General features: G+C 38.1%; 1 protein-coding gene across 16 annotated transcripts in view; it reads right to left on the bottom strand.

Moving 5' to 3' along the window:
- The window catches only part of NRCAM (neuronal cell adhesion molecule), a 312085-nt gene that overhangs the window by 229612 nt on the left and 60200 nt on the right, over window positions 1-22273 (bottom strand). For all 16 annotated transcript variants that reach the window (XM_028525406.2, XM_036010793.1, XM_036010803.1 and 13 more), the window contains exon 2: window positions 15538-15689. The gene's annotated coding sequence lies outside the window, so the exon portion shown is untranslated. The remainder of the gene's footprint in view (window positions 1-15537; window positions 15690-22273) is intronic.

A 22273-nucleotide genomic window follows, 5' to 3' on the forward strand; every position in this document is an offset into this window, starting at 1 on the left:
ACCTTCCTCTCTCTAGAATAAATTTAAAAAAGAACAGAGCAACAAACTTTGCACATGTGCACTAAAAGACATGTTCATAGCAACATTGTTTATAATCATACAAAATTTAAAAACAACCCAAAGAGATAAAAAACTGAGATGTATACTAGGCATTCTAAAAAATCACCTTGAAGAAATCTTGAAACCATAATATTAAGTAAAAATTACTATGACATTAATTATAAGAGGTTCAAGATATGTAAAGCTAAACAATGATTTAGGGTAATGTTTACCTCTGGGAGAAATGTGGCGGGGTGATCAAGGAATAAAACAAGCAAAATAATAATAGATTTCCTATGTTAGTTGTGTCTATTTTTATTCTTCTTGCCTTATATATGGTATACTCATTTTTAAAAATAATAATAGCTAATAGTTTATTATGTAATTCTAACAATAACCCTATGAATGATATAAGGACTACTTTATCTCCATTTTATATATGGGAAAACTGAGCATAGAAACATGAAGTAACTTTCCCAAGATTCCGGCCTAGCAAATGACAGAGCCAAGACCAGAATTTAGGCAATGTGTTTCTATAATAAATGTTCCTGAATACTGAGTTATATTCCCTCTCTTTTGTATATACTATGTTAATATTCCATTCTAAAAATAAAAAGAATTGAAAAGGAAACAATGGTTGTCATTAAAGTCCCAAGGAGTAATGCCATTAAAAATGTTTTGCAGCAAACATGTGTGTACCTATAGTCGTGTGTGAATGTAACAAAATATATACATCAAAGATTAATACTCATTTTACCTGTTATTTTATTCTCTTCATACTTTTCTTCATTTTACAAATTATCTATAATGACTATGTATTACTTTTATACTTAGGAGGAAAGATCAATATTCAAAAATATCCCTGGCCTTTGCTTTTTTGTGTGTAAATGACATACCTTAAATCGTGTGGTAAATTACATAGGAAGCCTAATTACATCTTTCCTTGGCAGATAATAGACAATTATGAGTGTTACTGGGTTCCAAAATAAGGGCCTTCATTTTGTATCCAAAAGCAGTGTTTTAAATTTCAGCAAAAAAATTTTAAAAGGCTGGTAAAGAGTTTGCTTCAGCCTTGTCTTAACATGCACCTATGTGACTTTGGGACAATCCCCCACCTACCCAAGGCAGAAAGGTGCCTGGGTGGTGATGGTGGTGGGGGCGATCTTCTGTCCACAGCCACTGGGCTGAATACGGAAAGACACAGAATTTTATGCCACAGTCAAGAAACAGACTCACAGTACAAAGAGATTAGCTGCCTGACTACAAGTTTAGAAAAGCAGCCCTTAAATGGGAGCTCGAGTGTCCTGCTGACATTCAGGAGAGCATGGGAGACTGCAAAGGGGAGAGTTGCATCTGTTGTGCTTTCCAGAGGAGGGGACAGGAACACATTTCTGCAAAGCAGAGCTTTCTTGAAGGAGAGAAAATCTCTCTACAGATAGACAATGACAGTGTTCAGTAGCATTCTCCAATAAAGAAAACACTAACTTAAAGGGCAATCCAAAGAAATACGGGGCCAGTCTACTGTTATCTAAGTGCTAGCACCCACCTAAGGTTTAAGTGAGCACAGAAAAGACAGGCTCTACTCCAAGTAGCCCAGGCCTATTAACATTTTTTTCTTAACAAGTTAATCTACCAAAATAAAAGCATATCAACTCTCTAAAGGTAATTACTCCAAAATTACCCACTATCAACTTCAAGAGAACAACCAGAAGAGCACTGTGCAACACTCACTTTTCAACAACTTCTGACAGCATGGCTCCTTCACTTATTAGCTTCGTGAATTAGAACAAATCACTAAATTCTCCTAAGCTCTAGCTTGTAAAATAGATATGATTACACCTGCTTCACAGTGCCCTTGTGAAGATATGGGGGGACAGTGGATACACTGCCTAGCACAGCACCCTTGCAGATGCTCTAGAAATATTCCTTGCACTTATTCACTAGTCTCATTTACTTGCCCACGGAGCTACAAGACTCTCCCTACCCTCCCCACCCCCACCGACACAGGGCCTGTGCCTTCTCAAAATGATGTAGCCCAGGCAAACAGTCTTCAAAAGTTACTCCTGTCTGGCTCACAACCTCCAAAATCAAGATTAAGAACTCAAATGTACTTAAGTAAGAACTGGGAGTTATTTTTCACTTTAGATTTCATCTCAAAATAACAAATCACAAAATAGTAGCTGGAAAGGGAACCTGCTAATAAATATTTATGAAGTCTGCTAACCAGAAATAAAGACAAAAGCTGTCTTTTCTTGTCACTTTAAAGGGAAAATAAACAAAACACAGAGGAGGGAGCAGGAGAGCCAAAATAAAACCTCATTACAGGGATGAACATAAGGAGATAGAAGTTTGATATAATAGACAGCTTGGACTCGGTGATACACAACCCCTAAGAATTCTGATGAATGTAGCCCCCAGGTACTTCAGTGCAGTTCCTCTTGAACATTTAAGGGCAGCCATTTGGCTCACAGTGAATAGACTAACTCCTGTCTTCCTAGCCTGAGAATATTAAAAATTTCAAATAAAAATTAAGGACAACAGCTTAACAGTTGTCTCTCCCTAATGAAGTATATTTTCATACTTCATCAACTTCAGTTTTTGCCTAAGACAACCATCATCTCATCCTTGGGCCAATAACTTAGTGAAATATAAGGAATAAAGACAGGAATTTCTTAGTTATTTTATGTTGGGCATATGGGCTTGGTTTCTATTTCTGAGTTTTACTGAAGACTGAGTGGGGTAACTACATTTCTTATTCTAAAAAATGAGCATCGTCATGGTATGTCACTAAAAGGCAGAGCTTGGAAGTGGTCCACATGGTTCAGGAGCAGGTTGATGAATAGGAAATTGTTGAAGGGCACAGCTAGGCTGTGGGCTTTTACTTCCACATGAGTTTGGAGTTTTAAAAGTGGACTAGAGTGTATTAAACTTTTAAAAACCTGAAAGTAACAACAAAATCTATCAGATCAGCTAGAGACCTTGTCAAAGAGAAGAGGAGATGTGATGGGAGTGATAGGAATAAAAATAAAACCTTTTCATGTTTGTACCTCAGAGGCTTACACTGTCCTTAAATTGTAGGAATTCTCCACATTTGAAGTGCATGTAAATCCCTGGGCATCTTGTTAAAATGGGGTGGAGCCTGAGCTTCTGCATTTTTAACAAGTGCCTAGGTGATGCCCATGCTGCAGAACTACAGGCCATACTTTTAGTGACATGTGTAGAACACTAAAATAGAAGCCAGAAGGTTTGAGTTCAAGTGCCTGCTGTGAATTTAACACACTAGGATTTGGGGCATGTCCCCAAGCTCAGTTTTCTTGTTTCACAGATACTAGCTTGCCCTAGTTACCTCATGGGTCACTGTGAAGCTAAAATTAAACAACATGCAAAAGTGTTTTGTGACATGCAAAAAAGAAAGAATAGGAATGTTACCATAGTTATTAAAAAGAAAACCACATAGGATAAATCTTGCTGAAGGACCCAAAGTGCAGAGGCGGAACTATGCCTAAAACTTTATCATCTGATCTTAAGCAAGTACTTTGAGCTTCAATGTGTTGCATCTTAAGGTAACATGAGGACCAGATCACTTTTATTCCCATCCTTGTTGCTGAAATTTATTTCCAAAATACACCTACCTTCCTGTCTCAATCCATATATTACATTGAACATTTACATATGATATGGGGAGATTCAAGCAACTGTATTTCCCTAGGTCACTGTACTCCCTGTACTCACAGCAATACTAACTCTCTACACAGCCTATATAACACCATTGTCAGCCAGATAAAATGTAATGTAGACAAGTATAAATACCCAAACACATGAAAGAGTTCAGAGATAGACAGATGAATGTGGACTAGGATAATTAAGGAAGGCTTTTTTGAGGAAGATAATGTGTTTGGGGGTTTGCTGGAGAGAAAAATGGTGGCTTAGATAGCTAAGTAGAGGACCAAGAACAATGCTGAGCAAAAACAGAGTGGGAGCTCAGTTGAATGAATGGCTCGTGATAGCTCACTCAGTGTCAGGCCTCGTATTCAATAACCAGATCAGGATGATCTTGTATTACAACACTGAGGCCCCTCAACTCATAAAGTAAGCAGGGAGGCCTGAAATACCATGGCAAGGATTGCATATGTTTTTCTTCATGAGATATAGGGCCCTTTGAAGAGTTTTAGTTTGGCAGTAACAGAATAAATAAACCTGAGTATTTTGATGGAATATATTGAGGAGAATATTGAAAACATAGAAATCAGTAAGGATACCTTTAAAACTCGTTTTTCTAGCAGTGGATCTATTTAACCAAGTGAAATCAGAAACAAAATCTCTATTTACTTATGTATGCTAAAAAATTTTTAAAAAATTAAATCAGAGCTACTTTAAGTCAGTGTGTGACAGAGCTCCCAGGCTGAGGTTGAATCCTCAGGTCTGCTGGGCTTCTTTTAAGAAGGTAATATAATGTGATGAGCATCTAAGATATGACACTGGAACTAGAAAGGAAACCTATAGAGAGAGATATAGTTTGATGAGAGAAGAAGAGGTCATTCAGTGGCTGTGATTAAACCAGAGCCAGACATTTTAGCTTCCAGTCCAGTGCTCTCTTACCTATGTTCTGTCTCTAGGCCTGTTACCACTTGACAAGATATGCCAAGGAAAATGCAAAATCCAATATACTTATTAGTAATTTAGAAACTTCTTAGTGGCTTCCTCTTATCTTCTGACACTGAATTCTTAAAAGAACATTTCGTGTAAAAACCTAGCTCCATTACCCATTCTTTAGTCTTATTTATCAGCAATTAATTGATTGAAAAAGCTGTTCTACTCCAAAGTTCCAGACTTCTTGCTATTGTTCTACAGTCCTCCACAGTAATTTAACACTCATTAGTGTTTTAACAATGTCACCCCAAGAGCTGAGTCTCAGAATTTACATTGGGTACAAATAAATGGCCCATGTTGGTAGGCTTTAATTTATTTTTATATAAAATATAAAGAGATGACATACAGTGAGATTAAAAATTATGATAATATCTATCAGATTTTAAAATGTACAGAAAGGCATCTATTCAGTGAGTCAAATTTGTTTCATAATCAGAAACCACATACCAAGTGCATATGAACACTTTCAAATATACTCTTAAGAAATTCAGTTAAAACAAATGTGGTCTTCCTCTTCTCCTTCTGGCACCCCTATGATTTAGATATTGGAATGTTTAAAGTTGTTCCAGTGGTTCCTATGCCCCTTCTCATTTTTTAAAATTCTTGTTTCTTCATTCTGTTCTGGTTGAATGTTTATTTCTTCCTTCTGCTCTAAATCATTGATTTGAGTCCTGGTTTCCTTCCCTTCACTGTTGGTTCCATGTATATTTTTCTTCATTTAATTTTGCATAGCTGTCACTGCTTCCTCTATTTTGCATCTGTAATCAATCACTTCTGTGTGCATCCTGATTACCAGTGTTTTGAACTCTGCATCTGATAGGTTGGCTGTCTCCTCCTTGTGTAGTTCTTTTTCTGGAGTTTTGATCTATTATTTCATTTGGGCCATATTTCTTTGTGATGGTGAGCCTGTTACTATATAAGTGGTGGACCCAAGAAGGAACACATCATAATTAAATTAGCCAAGTTAAAGATAAGGAGAGACCCTTAAAAGCAGCAAGAGAAAACGAGACAGTTACCTGCAAAGAAGTTCCTATAACTCTCAGCTGATTTCTCCAAAGAAATATTACAGGCAAGAAGGAACTGGAAAGAAGTATTCAAATTCATGAAAAGCAAGGACCTAGATCCAAGATTACTCTATCCAGCAAAGTTATCATTTAGAATGGAAGGGCAGATAAAGTGCTTCCCAGATAAGGTCAAGTTAAAAGAATTCATCATCACCAAGCCCTTATTATAAGAAATGTTAAAGGGATTTATCTAAGAATAAGAAGATTAAAACTATGAACAGTAAAATGACAACAAACACACAACTATCAACAAGTGAACCTGAAAAACAAAAACAAACTGGCCAAACAACTAGAAAAAGAACAGGACCACAGAAATAGAGATCACATGGAGGGTTATCAGCAGGGAGGGGGAAGAGGGAGAATGAGGGAAAAGGTCCAAGGTATATGGAGCATAACTATAGGTACAAAAAGACAGGGGGAGGTTAAGAATAGTACAGGAAATGGAGAAATCAAAGAACTTTTATGTACAACCCATGGACATAAACTAAGGGGGGAAGATGTTGGTGGGAGGGTGATACAGGGTGAAAGGGGATGAAGGGCAGAAAAAAATGGGACAACCGTAATAGCATAATCAATAAAGTATATTTAAAAAACAAATGTGGATAGTTATTTTCTCCCATTTGCAAAACAGAACATGTGACTGAGTTTCTTGGAAACATCATTTCTGAAATGTGAAATCACAGAATCAAGAGTTCAGAGTTCTATGTCAATTCCCTGGGAAGCATCTCAGTGATTAAGGACTTAATGTTGTCTCTTCTTTTTCTGAAGATTTTTTTTAAGTGTATATTCTATAAACTCCTTCCTGTTTCTTATCGTCTAAGAGTAGAGAAATTCCCTTGATATAAACCCAACTATTTTCCTCCTTTAATTTATGCCCATTTTTGGTTGTTGTATTCTCTGTAAACATGGACAAAACATGTCAAATAATGACCCCCCACCGATTACATACACAAAAGCCCTCCAGTCGCTTGAAGATAGAAGGCAAGTTTACCTTAATATTCCGATCTTAAACAACTTCAGATCCTTTAACTTTTACTCATAGGACTTATTTTAATCTCTTTAACCACTTTAGGTTTCTTACGGGACTATGCCCAATTTCTCCACATACTTTATAAAAGAGGACTAACAAATTTGAAAAATTATTTAAATTTGCATGTGATATATCTTTTATGAACCTTCATACTCTACTAAAATAAATATAGTAATAAAAATGATACTAAAATGCATTCTGCATTGTAACCAATTGGTCAGAACTAGTGAGTTATTTATAGGTAATTACTAGTAATTACAATAAAAGGTATAATTGAATAAGTGCTTCATTTGTGCCAGGCACTGAATAGCTTGCTATCAAATTCTGGCAATAACTCTAAGAGGTAGGTATTATTATCCCTATTTTTCACAGAAATGCCTGGCCTTGATTTCCAGAGATCTTGATTATGATTCTTGAACTAGTACCATATCACAGTGCTATAAACATATGTGAGTCATAATCACAGACTCACACATGTATGCATGATATGGTCCATGTCTGATGACTGCTGCAGGTCAAATTTCCCTAGAACCAGACTCTGAGATGAGGATTTGCATGCAGAAGTTTTATTGGTGTGGGCTCTTGGGTTCATTATGTAAAAATGACTGAACAAAGCCAGACAAGGTTGCTGGAAAAGCTGAGCTGTGATACAGTCACAATAAAAGTCTCACCTGACCCTACAGGTCCTACAGAGTTGTCTTGAATTGCGATAAGGGCCTTTGTGTCCCCAAATAGACCAGTCATTTAATGTATGCTGCTGCCCTGGGGCAGGTGGTATAACTTTGAGTAAGGCAACTCTTGAGCTGAAGGCTGGGGGAAGTCTCCAAAAGGAGGGACTGAGCTATCAGCTCCCAGCTGTCAATACTCGCAGAAGCTGGAGGAAGAGTGCCTCAGTCCTCAAGGGGGCAAGGGATCTGGGTGGCACTTCAAAGTTCAACAATGGTGACTGTATTCTGATGCCCAACTTAGGATATAGTTAGTTCTGTGTACCTGTTTATAGGTTCGTACATTACAGAAATTACATAGCTTTAATGCCAAAGAAGTGAGAGAAATAAGATAGAGGGGGGAAGAACTACAATGATTTATGTGTTGGAAATGAGGAATATCTATCTCTTGTTTCAGTCTCTCTTCTGGTCACCTCTGTTTTTCTTGTTCTCTCTGTATCTGTCCCTTTTATGTGTCACATACAACACACTAATATGATGACTCTCAACAAAACATGGCAAGTTTGATAGCAAAGAGGGGAAATAAAAGAGAATAACCTAAAATACTGGTAACAGATAATTATTACCCAAGTAGATAATGTCATTTTAAATAGCTCTGTCAATGATAATATATATGTCCTTTAAATGAAAGATGTTATAAACCCTATTAGTAGTTCTGCATCCTCAATAATTTGTTTTATCCTCAATCTTTCCTCATATATTTTATTTTCTAAAACATTAAAAAGACAATTGCCTCAGGATGGTTATTGACAGAAAAAAGCACAAATTAATCATGAAGAGGAAGTTCTGTTTCGTTTTCCATTTTATAATGAGGACAATCAAAAATGTTTTTAAGTTTAAAATCAAAATGATTTATTATTGATAGTAATCTATTTATCCATTATGTAGAAGCTTTTAAAATGCAAGAAAGACAACAGCTAGCAAGAATGGTTTATTAGGGCATGAATTTGAAATAGATCCCCAGGAATAACGAAACCAGCTTACATTATGGGAAAATAGGGAGAGTTATTAATTCATATTGTGCTGCCTTGCTATTCTATTAACAAATGCAAAAATAAATTCTCTGGTCACCATTCTCATTTTAACATGAGCAGCAAGATATTAGTGCAGAAGTTAGATTTTAACAAGTTAATAATAAACCTGAATCAAGAATAATATCAAAAGTACTCAAAACAAAAGGCAGTGGAAAGTGAAAATTCAAAGTAGCAGGACATTATCTGATTAGAAATCCATTATCATTGTCCTCCACCAAAAATGGCCCACACACTGCTGATACAGCCTATGACCTCTATAATATGACTGAATTTATATCAAAAGTTGATGACTCAGCATATCCTCTCCCATTTCTTTAAAAAATCCCACACTACAAGAAAGGCATAGGATAATACATTTTCCTGCCCATTTCAAAAGTGTTGCCTAGCAACTCACCTATGGCTTCTTTTTCTTTTTTTCTTTTTTTTTTTGAAAATATATTTTATTGATTATGCTATTACAGTTGTCCCAATTTTTCCCCCTTTGCCTCCCTCCACCCAGTCCCCCAATTCCCTCCAGCAACCCCTCCCATTAGTTCATGTCCATAGTCATGCATATAAGTTCTTTGGCTGCTCCATTACCTATACTGTTCTTAACATCCTCCTGTCTATTTTGTACCTACCAATTTGTGCTTCTTTTTTAAAATATATTTTATTGATTATGCTATTACAGTTTTCCCATGTCCCCCCTTCATTCCCCTCCACCCTGTATACCCTCTCCCACCCACATTCCCCCCTTTAGTTCATGTCCATGTGTCATGCTTATAAGTTCTTTAGCTTCCACATTTCCCATACTATTCTTGCCCTCCCCCTGTCTATTTTCTACCTACCATCTATGCTGCTTATTCTCTGTACCTTTTCCCCCTCTCTCCTCCTCCCACTTCCCCATTGATAACTCTCCATGTGATCTCCATTTCTGTGGTTCTGTTCCTGTTCTAGTTGTTTACTTAGTTTCTTTTGGTTTTGTTTTAGGTGTGGTTGTTAATAATTGTGAGTTTGCTGTCATTTTACTATACATGTTTTTTTTTCTTCTTTTCTTAGATAAGTCCCTTTAACATTTCACAAAATAAGGGCTTGGTGATGATGAACTCCTTTAATTTGACCTTATCTGAGAAGCACTTTATCTGCACTTCCATTCTAAATGAAAGTTTGCTGGATAGAGCAATCTTGGATGTAGGTCCCTGCCTTTCATGACTTGGAATACTTTTTTGCAGCTCCTTCTTGCCCGTAAGGTCTCTTTTGAGAAATCAGCTGACAGTCTGATGGGAACTCCTTTGTAGGTTACTGTCTCCTTATCTCTTGCTGCTTCTAGGATTCTATCCTTCAATTTTACCTTGGCTAATGTAATTATGATGTGCCTTGGTGTGTTCCTTCTTGGGTCCAACTTCTTTGGGTCTCTCTGAGCTTCCTGGACTTCCTGGAAGTCTATTTCCTTTGCCAGAATGGGGAAGTTCTCCTTTATTATTTGTTCAAATAAGTTTTCAATCTGTTGCTCTTCCTCTTCTCCTTCTGTTACCCCTATAATTTGGATGTTGGAACATTTAAAGATGTCCTGGAGGTTCCTAAGCTTCTCCTCGTTTTTTTTTTTTTTTTTTTAATTCTTATTTCTCCATTCCTTCCTGTTTGGTTGTTTCTTTCTTCTTTCTGGTCCAGTCTGTTCTTTTGAGTCCCAGTTTCCTTCCCATCACTATTGGTTCCCTGTGCATTTTCTTTCATTTCTCTTATCATAGCGTGCATTTGTTCATCTAATTTCCAACCAAAATCAACCAATTCTGTGAGCTTTCTGATCACCAGTGTTTTGAACTGTGCATTTGATAGGTTGGCTATCTTTTGGTCGCTTAAAAGGATGGATTCTGGGGCTTTGATTTTTTCTTCTGTTTGAGCCATCTCTTTCTCTCTCTCTTTTTTTTTGGGGGGGGGTCTGTTCACACCTGTTACAGTGAGGGGCGGAGCCTTAGGTGTTCACCAGGGCTGGGCACACCAGTTGCTGGATTGTGACGTTGTATGTGGGGACGGGGTTGAGAGGGAACAATGGTGGTTGCTCTGTTCTCTGTGGGACCTCAGTCCCTTCTGCTGCTTCCCCCAAGCAAAGTGGGCCCCTCTGGTGCCAATTCCCATGTGGGTGGGCTTGTGCATGCCATGGAACCTTCCAAGGACCTCTCCTGTGAGGATGGGTGTCTCTCTGTGCACCTCAACTCCCACAGGTATCCTCCATCAGTGTCCCAAGGCTCTATTTCCCAGCGCTGGGATCCTGGGTTGCACGCACTGCCTTGCTTTACAACCGTCACCTCACTGGGTCTGCCAGTTGCCACCCCTTGGCCAGGGTCAGGGTCCACCCGCTGTGGTCTTGCACACCCCTGGATGTCTTACACGCCCAACTTTCTCTGCACGCTGTGACCCGTGCCTGGCTGCTTGTCTCCATCCCTCCTACTGGTGTGGATGAACGGGTCTATGTCAACTTCTTAGTTGTCCGACTTCCATTCAGATCAATTTTCTGTCAGTTCTGGATGTTATTCTGTTTCTAAATTGCTGTTGTTCCAATCTTGGTTGTGTGTGGAGGTATGGTGCGTCCACCTATGCCTCCATCTTGGCCGGAAGTCCGCTTCTTTCTAAGAGGAGTTTCCCCTGAACAATCCTCCTCCAGCAGCATTCTGTGCTTTAACCACATGGTAGAAGGGCAGTCTTAATTACTCTTTCAAATTCTTAATACCTGTAAGTGGCAGCTCCAAGCCAACATAAACTCTATTCGTTATTTTGTAGCCTAATGGTACTCTGAGCAGCCACCCACTACTGCTACATTTTGCACTTTGGCCATGGTAAGATGGTTCAGAAGAAGACACCACCACTAGACAACAGTGGTGAAAGCTGTTTACCAGCCATACCATCTTGTGTTCACTGACTCCCTATCTGTCCATCCCTGTTCATGTTGTCATTCTGCCCAAAGTAGTCAAGTTATACATAGGGCAACCATGTCAGACAATGCCTCCCACAGCTCTCACCCCTCACCAAATGAAGGGTGTCTCATCTGCTTCCACAGCCAGTTCCATAAATGCAAACTGCCACGGGTATTACATTCTGGAGACATCATATTAGTATGTATCTATCACACAGAGAATATAAGTTAGATAGGAAAAAGACAGACAGAGATGAAAGAAGCAGAAAAAGAACCCACCCTCCCCGAAAAAGAGGAAGAAGAAAAAGAAAGATATCAAATCAGGGAGACATATTTCTTGTGTTAGAGAGAAATGAGAGGAAACCCCTTTTGTTACTGGCAGCTTTTGGGATGAGTGAATCATGCTTTGTGCTATGCATCCTGATGACTTACAGCCCACTGGTTTCACAGCAATGACTGACCATTCTGTGAATTTCAGAGAACAATTCATTATCCTTGAGACCACCTACAACTTGCATGCATGTGACATCATTCTAACTTACACCAACTCAGCATTTCCATACACTTTTATACATAAAATTCATGGGGTATTTTAATGTATTTGAGCAAATCAGAACTATCTTGTGCTTAAGAATGTTATTTATAGTAATTGTTCAGTGCCTTTTTATGTGTAAAAGTTATCTTTTATTTAAATTGGAAAATAAAACTGAAAAAAATAGCATGTTTCATGACATTGGGTTGTGTAGCTAGTACTTGCACTCTTCATGAGTGCACCTGATACAGTGGTACTGAAAGTACCTACTGGGGGAAACTGCATGATGATGGGTGCTGGGATGAGTGCCCTTTTTCAACTATATCCTAAACATAGGTGGTTTTGATTGTCTTCCAATCCTTCATTTTAACCAGTATGATAAGTAGAAGATGCTGAAAACAAAATACATGTCAAAGTTTAAAATAATAAAAGCTTTATCAGAGCCAAAATTACTAATGCAAAATCTGTTTGTTGAATGAAGAGTCAATAGCCAAGGCCAATGCCATCAGTATGAACGGATTTCCTTAATTCAATTTCCTATTTTAGGACATACAGATAACTTCACAGTTCAATAAAGATTTGGAATAAGAGAAAAAATGATGAAGTGAAAAGGGCAGAATGATTTTCAAGAGGCCAGGGCTCTGGCTTCAGCTGTTACCATTAAGTAAGTTATTTCTTCTTCACATTATTTTTCTTGTATATGAAAATGAAAGTGAGAGTTTAGCTGATCTTTGAATTTTGGAGGAAAGATGGTAGTGAAGTGCACTATAAAAAGGAGCATTTTGCAATTCTACAACAGGTCTTAAAAAATGTCAGTAAGGTCAGGAAGGCCACAGTAATCTAATAAAATTCACTCAAAACAGTACTATTGTAAGTATTATTTGAATTTAAAAATTTTCCCCATGACATTTCCTCAAAGAAGCCTCTGAGTAATGTATTTCAATTGACTAACTTATGTAAACTTGATCTCAAACAGTGCAGCCTCTGTTTAACAGGCTCCCTTAATGACATTCTGGGTTGATGCTGGGAAGACCCAAAGTTGTGGGGAAATCCTGGCACTATTCCGCTGATGAATGAAGAAAGATCCTGCTTAGTCTCCCATATGCAATGTTCAAATCCTGGGCAGAGCAATGAAAGTGAGGAATTGATAAGAAACCATGATTCATACAGAAAAAGAACAATATTTTGGAAAGCAAAGCAACTTTCTTAACGTCTGTGTCTACTATGAATTAAAATGGAGAATAGTACTGGCTTATAACTCTTCTAAATTTTAGGGTTTACATTGTTTTTTAAGTACTGTTTTAAATTTACATTTATCAAACTAAAAAAGTTATCACATGTTCCTTGGAAAAATCTTAATTTATTATGCCAAGAAATAAGACCAACAAGTACAAATAGATGAAATGATAGGTAATATCAAAATGAAATGGAAATTGAGAATGTGGTAAGTTGTTTTTTAAGTATATGAATAAATAATATTGAAGGCTTATGTACAAAATCAACTTTGTGTATAAAGGACACATGGACAAAGCCAAAGGAGAGTACGATTGAGGGTGGGAGGTGGAGATCCCTGGGGTAGGGGGGAGAGGTGAGGGGAAAATGTAGACAACTGTACTTGAACAACAATAAAAAATTAAAAAATATGTTTAACCATTGCCTACATCTCCTCAATCAATGTTTCTAGCCCTAAACTTCACATTTATACTTCCAACTGCCAATGGACATTCTACCTAAATGTTACATATATGCCTCAAAGTTTTCTTCTCCCCAAGAGTAAGTCCTCTTTCTTCCTAAATCCCCTTTATGGTATAATCATTCTCCCTGTCACCCAAGTCAGATACCTTGGAATCCCAAGTCCTAACATGGTTTCAATTCCAGTACCCAGACTCCCAAGTCCTCAGAATTTCAAGTCCTAACATGGTTTCAATTCCAGTGTCCAGACTATCACCAAATCCAACACCTTCCAGCTCTTTTGCATTTCTCTCTCTCTCTGTTCCTCTATGGTTCTACCAGTTCTAGCCCTCCCATCTTCTCCCCAAATCATTACAAATGAATCTTCCTCCTTTCAATCTTGCTCACCTCCAGCTCTACCTCTATATTCTCTCCAGGATAACATACCTACAATGCTAATGATTATGAGCCCAAAACACCTCAGTGCTTACACACATACCCCATGCCTGGTACAACTTACTATTTCCACATGTGGGTTTCATACCCCAATCACACTGCTCCTGTCTGCAATGCCTTCCTCTATCCCCCTGCTCTTTAGCAGGTTGACTCCTATTCATTTCTCAAGAGCCATCTCAGGGGTCACCTTCTCCAGACAGACTTCTTTATACACAATCCTCTGGCCTCATGTTCCATTTGATGCCTTTTCCATTTCTTAATATAATCTTAGTATACTTTGATCATATTGGAGTTAAGCATACTGATTTATGTGTATGTCTCTTGCATTTGACAGCTATTCCTTGAAGGTAGGTACTTATCACCTTTGCTTCTTGAAACTCTGGCAAAATTTATTGAATCAAGTTAAAGTGAATCAAACTATTTAAGAAAACAGATAAGAGGGTATAAGAATATTTTGGAGGGTTATAACTGTTTAGAAATGCTAATTATTTTTCTTACTTACACAAATAATATTTCATGGATTTACAAGGTGCTTTCATATTGTTTATATTGTTTGAGCCTTAAAACAATCCTAGAAAGAAGGGTAAGGTAGATATGAAGGCTGATGTAGACTCCAAACATAGTAGCCCCCCTCCACAGTTTTGCTTTCCACAATTTCAGTTACCTACAGTCAACCATGATCCAAAAATATATACAAAAATTCTAGAAATAGACCATTCATAAGTTTTAAATTTCATGTGGCCCTGAATAGCATGATGAAATCTCATGCCATCCCCATCTGTCTCTCCCCGGATGTGACTCATCCCTTCGTCCATTGTATCCATGCCCACTAGTCACTTAGTAGCCATTATGGTTACAGATCGAATATCACCATATCTCAGTGCTTGTGTTCCAGCAACCCTTGTTTTACTTACTGATGGCCCCAAAGTGCAAGATGCTGGCCATTCAGATCTGCCAAAGAGCTGTTACACACTTCCTTTAAATGAAAAGGTATGTATGTATGTATGCATAGGAAAAAACAGTATATATGGGATTTGGTACCATCTGCAGTTTTAGGGATCTACTGGAGATCCACTGGAACACTTCTATAGATAAGGGGGCACTCCTGTATGTAATAAATTTCTCTTGAATTCCTAACAATTCAAGGAAATGTTAATTGATTTTTTTAAGGTAAGGGTGTGTGTGCATGTGCATGTACGTGTGTGTTCAATAGGTCTTCATAAGTCAGAAATACAATCTCAAATAAATTTGTTTGGTCAAAATAGCCAATTGATTTCCTTCATAACTACTAAAAAATTCTCCTAATAAAGAAAAACTTCCAATTCTTTATAGAGAGTTTTCAATAACCTAATCATCTATCCACTCGACTTTAAAGAAGTATATTTCAGAAGACAAAACAGCTGATTCAGATTTCCAAATACAAAAGGAGGATTGATTGGTTCTTACCTTTGGAGGATCTAGTGGGCCAAGAGTTTCCTGAACATTTCCCTGATTTTTGAAGCTGTCTTTTTCTCAGGTTGATGCCAACAGCTGACAGCAGCTTGGTGGGTCTTCAGCAAGCAGGGGTGGGCGTTGCTGAGGAAGAATATCACAGATTCCTGAAAAAAAAAACACCACAGAACAGTGAAAAATTGTTTTGGGTTAGTTAATTCTATTAACTGAGATTCCATTCTATTATCCTACTACAATTGACAAGGAGAACTTAATACATATTAAATTCCATGATTAAGTTGAACCAGGAATTACTGTACTTAAGGACATCAATGTCAAAGAAACTTTAAGTAATTTAATGGCAACAGGTAATGAGATAAAAGTAGCATAATCCCAATTACATTTTGGTCTGAATTACCCCTAAATAGTAGGAAACACTGTATATGTAAATCAAAAAGTAAAAAAGGCACCTGATCTTATTCTACTCTCATACTTCATGGGAATACACTATACTTTATAATCACATAAACATCCATGCCATGGGTGGGAAAAATCCAATACAGTCTGAAAAGAACAAACAATGAAGACCAAGTATTTGATCAAGGTTGACGATGTCAGAGAGGAATTCAGCAATACAATTACATTTTAGAGGCACCTTTGAAGGCAGTGAGAAAAGAGGCAACTGGGGATAAGAAAAACAAGCATAAAGTTGGAGTAGAACTATACAGAGTAAAACCTTAATTAAAAATAAGCCAACAAACAGAAGTGCTTGAATACTGTGCTTATTTAATACCTCCCTTTTTTGAGAAAGGGAGGAAGTTACAGAAAGAATCATTTAGAGAGCCTCTTTGAAACCAGAACTTGGGGTCACTCAGTAGTGAGAAGAGCAGAAGCCAGGAGATCCAGACATGATTCCACCACTCACAGTCTGACCTTGGACTTGCTAAGTGCTTCTCAACCTCATGGGCACATTAACATCACTGGGAGGGGTTTTAAAAAATAACGATAGCTTGCTCCCTCACATGCCAAAAAAGTCCTCAACCAGTAGAATGGAACCCAAGTATAGGCATTTTTTTTTTCAAAATAGAGAAAGTCAGAAATGCTTTTCAACAACTTGTCTACTTCTAACATTGTCTTTTCTACACATTTTGTACAAGGTAACACTCAAAATTTTAGAAAAGAGGTCCCATAACTAAGGGTCTGAGAGGTATAGTGACTTATGCAAGGTTGGAACAAATTCCAGAGTGGAATCCAGTCCTCTGGAGAGGACAAAGTGGGATCATGAACTAGAGCTGGACATAACTCTACTTCAGACTGGACTGGGTATGATCAGAAGTGGTGGAGCCACTTCTGATGCCTCTGCCTGGGGAGTGGAGAGCCTACCCTCAGGGTTCCCACCCCTTAAGAAATAACAAAGATAAAAATAACCCTAGTAGCTAAATTACTGAGCATTTCATGTGAGCTAGACACTGTGCTAAGAAGTGCTTTAATTCTCACAAGAACTCTCTGACCTAAGTACTGTTATTATCCCCAATTTATAAAAAGGAAACTGAAGCCAAGAGAGCTTAGCCTTGTCTCCAAAATAATGGAACTAGAATTTTTACAAAGCTGGTCTCTCTCTCTTAACTATAAATTGCCTTGAGGGAATGCAGCTAACAGGCAGCTGGAGGCAAGGCTACTATGCCCTTGTACCTGCTTTGTATTCATTTGTCACAATGCATTTCCATGTTGGTAGTGAAAACACAAGTATTCTGGAGTCTTCCCAGTGCTTTCAGATTTTCTCAGATTAAATCACTAATTTCTGTTGTTTGTAAGAAGATTCACCTTTCTCCCTTCACAACACACACACACATACACACACACTTCTAAATTAGTAGAGTTTGAATGCTAGGATTTAATTATACTATTTTGGAGACTTCAGCTCAGGCACTATCAGAAGAGCCATCACTGAAATCTGCCCTAAATGACTCAGCCCATCATGTCATATGAGTGCAAAAGCCTAGCTGATATCTCTGGAACATCATTTACAGTTCATTTGGAAAAAAATCACCAAACATTCTTACACTCATCTTCAGTTATCTTAGAGAAATATCTTTGTTGTAGTTTGCTGCCTCATTTCACTTACATTATTTAAGATAATTTCCTTTCTTTGAAGTATTGTTATTAGCCCTAGTTGGGTACTCAGTTTGTTAGAGCATCATCCCGATACGCCAAGGTTATGGGTTTGATCCCCAGTCAGGGCACATACAAAAAGCAACCAATGAATGCAAAAATAAGTGGAACAACAAATAGAAGTTTCTCCTTTTCTCTTTCCCTTCCTCTCCCTCTTTCTAAAAATCAACAAATAAAAGTAAAAATATAAAATACTGTTATTAAACATAATAAAATTTAATTTATAAATATTCCACATATGACATATATTTAAGAGGTTAATGCAAAAGTATTACTATTTCTGATACTATAGGTATATCCTACTTATACTATGGCAGAATTATCTTCATGGCTTGTTATAACAATAATAATGGGGAAAGATGGCTTTCATTAGACACTTCTGGGGAGAAACAAAAGAGTGATTTTTTTAAAAACCACACAATTTGGGGAACTAGAAGAGACCTGAAAGGTCACAGTATCCAACCTTCTAGTGCCTATGGCCTATTGCATTTTTAGAGAACTCTGTATGGAGTTGAATCTCTCTTCCTATAGATTTCACCCATTGGCCCCAATTCTGGCCCTTAGAAATATATCCAGATTTGCATTCTAGTGTGAACTTCCCCTACCACAGCCCACTGTTATGAAAAGCAGGGCTAAGCTGTTGTTTTAGCACAGGTGGCCACTGACGAGACTAGGGGCCAGCACCTGACTCAAGGGTGTCCCACAGAGTCTGGTGGATGACACATGAGGTGACTTGTGCAAAGGTCTCTGCCCCAGAAAAGGAATCATAATCAATTAAGCCAATTAAACCAGCTTTCTCTGGTTTAATATCTCCTATATATCAGGAGTCACAGGAAAACCTACTAAATATGAGAGGTACTCAGAAAGGCCAAAGAGATACCATGAGAGAGAGGAGGCGGTCCCTGAAGTTGCCTCTTAACTTCCCGTTGATATTTTCTGATGACCCCAATAACTTTGCACTTTCCAGATCCAGACGGGGATGCTGTGTTGGTAAGTTGCTCTTCTGATGGTGCTTTGAGTGGATCTGTTCTCTACAACCTCAAATGTGTAATACATATGAACTAAAATTACAGCACCTCATTTACCAGCTGATCCTGTTGCTGCATATCAGTACGACAATATCTCCCTTATCTTTTTGTAGGTGTTTCTGTTAGAACCTAATAAAGGCTTTATTTTTACCACACTAATATTTTACCTTTTTAGAATAGGGTTCTAACCTGCTGAAAACTCTAGCTTCTCAATTCTTCCCTTCTAAAATATGTTTTATGTCTTTTCTCTTCATGTTATCTACAAATTAGGTAAGCATACCATCTAGATTAATATTCATGTGATAAAAACATTAAATTGGATGCTATTTCACAGAGTTAATAGTGGCATAAAAATAGTGAAAACCAAATAGTCAATAAATTTAAATGAATTTATTTTAGTGTCAAAGTCATTACGTAAAATTAATAATTACCAACTTTCCAAACTGACTTCAAATCATCCTGAAGATATAAATAGCTATATAAACTGACATGACCAAGCAATTAATTTACTAAACAAAGGTTTTAACATTTACTTGGTAGAGATTGCAAAACCTAGGAGAATTAGGTTCTAGGACCATTAGAGAAAATTAGGCCATAGTTGAGATAATTGGCAACATGAACTTTGTATTAGAGTAATTACCTGTGCATTAGGCCAAGAAGTTATGTTCGAGAAACATATTGCAAAAACAGAGCCAGTTTAGCTTCATCCTTCCCTGAGGCAATCATGAAAATTAGGAGAATCTGTCATGTTAACTCACCTGGTGTATTCTTGCCAAAGTGAAATTGTTTTTCCAAAGATCTGAACTGCTTTGTCTAATTTATCTTTCAGGAAGCCTCATTGAATCTCTCCTTACAGTTAAAAGCACCTCACTGAATGGCTTTTTAAGTTCTCATGCCTGCTTGTCTCAGTTTTTCTGTCTCCACCATTATGGTCAGACTGCCAAGCTCCAGTTTCCCATGGTGGTCAGTGTGCCTGCCTGGAGGGACCAAATCCATTCTCACTGCTTCTAACTGGATACTCCAGCACTCCCAGGAGTGTATGTGTAGGCTTCATACCATCTCTGGTGGCCACACAGAGGCCTTCTTGGCATGCTTCTTTTTTCTCAGCTGTGTTGAATTATTAAACTATTCTTTCAACAAATACTGTTTAGCTCTACTAGAGGGGAGGTACTACCCTGGAGGCCACAAGAAACACAAAGATGACTGAGACTCAGCAGCTCAAAGACAAAGATGAGACATAATATTATTTTGTGCTATATGGCATTTTCTGGTTTATTTTGCACAGAAGTAATCTCACTTAATACTGAAACATAAGTATTTTCTCAACATTTTACAGAGAGAAGGAAAGGTTCAGTATGAGTATGTGATTACACAATGATTCATCACAGCTAGTAAGTGGCAACGGCAGGACCCCAGAGGCAAGCTCTGTGATTCTTAGTCCACATTACTTCCAATAGCCCATAGGTCCATTCATTGTTTATGCAAATTAAATTATTACAAAGCAACATGTGCAAGTAGTTACTTTTGTAACTGGCTGGCATAATTTTGGTCCTGATAACAACTTAATGAGGTGAGCGATCCTATCATCCCCATGTAACAGAGGAGAAAACCGAGGCACAGAAGGTGACTACTGATCCACGGCTGTATGCCTGGCAGGTGGCAGAAAGTTATAAAACACTCTGACAGCAGTGCACCTGAAAGAAATATGGAGGAAGTTAATGAATTTGTTGTTAGGAAGAATGTTTAGAAAGGTTGGGATTTTTTTTTTTACCATTTCCAGAGCAGTAAAACTTTTCTTCTCTTGTTAATCCTGTAAAAAGACACTGGCACTAGAAACAAGAAAAAGATGGCAATTCTACAAAGAGAGGGAAATGTGATGCTCCCCATTTCCCTCTTTCATGACTATGGCGGTGTGAGTGACTTGACAGCATTGAGAGCTTCCAGTGTATGAATAGCACCTGTTGCATTAATACTTGCAATGTGTGTTTTCTACAATTTCCAATTCTTTGGATGGATCACACTGGCTGAGCAAAGCAGAGAGAGGAGACCCTTGGCATGCATGGTTGGTGTTATTGCAGTGACTGCCCGGGAGGCTCATGAAGTGTGATTTGGCAGTCTGCTGGGACCAGCTTGAGTGGCACAAATTTGCTGGCTGCTAGGCACTCACACTTCAGTGCAGTACTCTGAACCTATTTCCAGGTATTAAAAGAGGGAGTCAGTACAAAAGAAACCAAATTTAGTGAGTAACTGTCATATAGGGCAAAAGGCTTCTTTCAATCCCACAACAATGCTGTAAGGTGGTCATTGTTATACCAATGTTCCACATGGGCGTACTGAAAAACAGAGAAGTCCAATAATGCACCCCAAAGTCAGAAAGTTTGTCCACGTCAGAGATGGGATTTGAGCCTGGTATGTCTGAGAAATAAAACTTTGTTAATGTTGGAAAGGCAGTCAACTTTAGATGGGAGTTATATGTAAAACAAACAAGCAACCTCTCCCCTGGCCAAAAAAAAAAAAACAAAAACAAAAAACAAAAAAACCCAACCTGCCACAAGGTGCTTAGTGGAAATATGTTCCACAGGAAAAGCCAGGAACCTATAGAAACCTTTGCATGTTCTTAATCTGAAGTCTCAGAAATCCATCCCCACAGGGCCTGCTGTGTTCCTAAAAAAATGGAGGTAGAGGGAGAAATGTGTCAAAGATAAGAATGTGCCTGGACTCCCACTGATAAAGTGCATGGGGTTCAGAGGAGGAAGAAAGTACCCCTGTCTGGGATCAGGCAGTAACTACCAACTATTCCACTGAGATGTTGGCAGTGAAAGAAAGGAGAGGAATAGAATGCTAACTCCAGGGAGTAGCACACAAGAGAAGCTAGTGGAGATCTGAGCACATTTGAAGGTGGGAAGACAGATGCAACAAGGAAAGACAGACAGGATGAAGCTGCAAGTGGCAAAAGTAGTGGACAGAGCCAAGGCCCAGTGAAGAGAGCTTGGTAGAAGGGACACACACATAAGGAATGGAGTTCTTATTCTACTTTGGCCCCTTTACCTCAACATAAGGAGCGTGTGGACTCATTTCATTTCTTCTCCCATGTGGGAGAGAACACCCTTCAGATTGAAGCGCCTCTGAAATTAGTTTTCAAGAATGGAAGCAACATACAGCCCATGTGCAGAAACATGCTTATTTGCATATTGCCCAGTCCTCTTACTAAAAACAGTTGGAGTCAGTCAAAATGAAATGAAATGCCAACACACTTCAACTGTAATACAAATGCCTTGCAACCTCAAACTTGAGTTTAATAGAATAAACAAAACAAAACTGTTTTGACGACTCTGAAAGCAATTGAACTAGTTCCAACTTTAGCAGGGGTTTGTTTATTTTGCTTAGCTCCAGTCATTTATTCTAATCACTCAAAAACATTTAGTGAGTGCCTATTGGGTAACTCACACTAGTTTGAAGCCGGAATGCTAATTAATTTTCTTTTCTTTTCTCATTTTAACTGGATTGTTTTAGAAAGGGTTTACTTTTATTTTGAGTTACTTTTAAAGCTA

Source organism: Phyllostomus discolor, chromosome 10 (assembly GCF_004126475.2).
Source record: "Phyllostomus discolor isolate MPI-MPIP mPhyDis1 chromosome 10, mPhyDis1.pri.v3, whole genome shotgun sequence".
Classification (NCBI taxonomy): Eukaryota; Metazoa; Chordata; class Mammalia; order Chiroptera; family Phyllostomidae; genus Phyllostomus; species Phyllostomus discolor.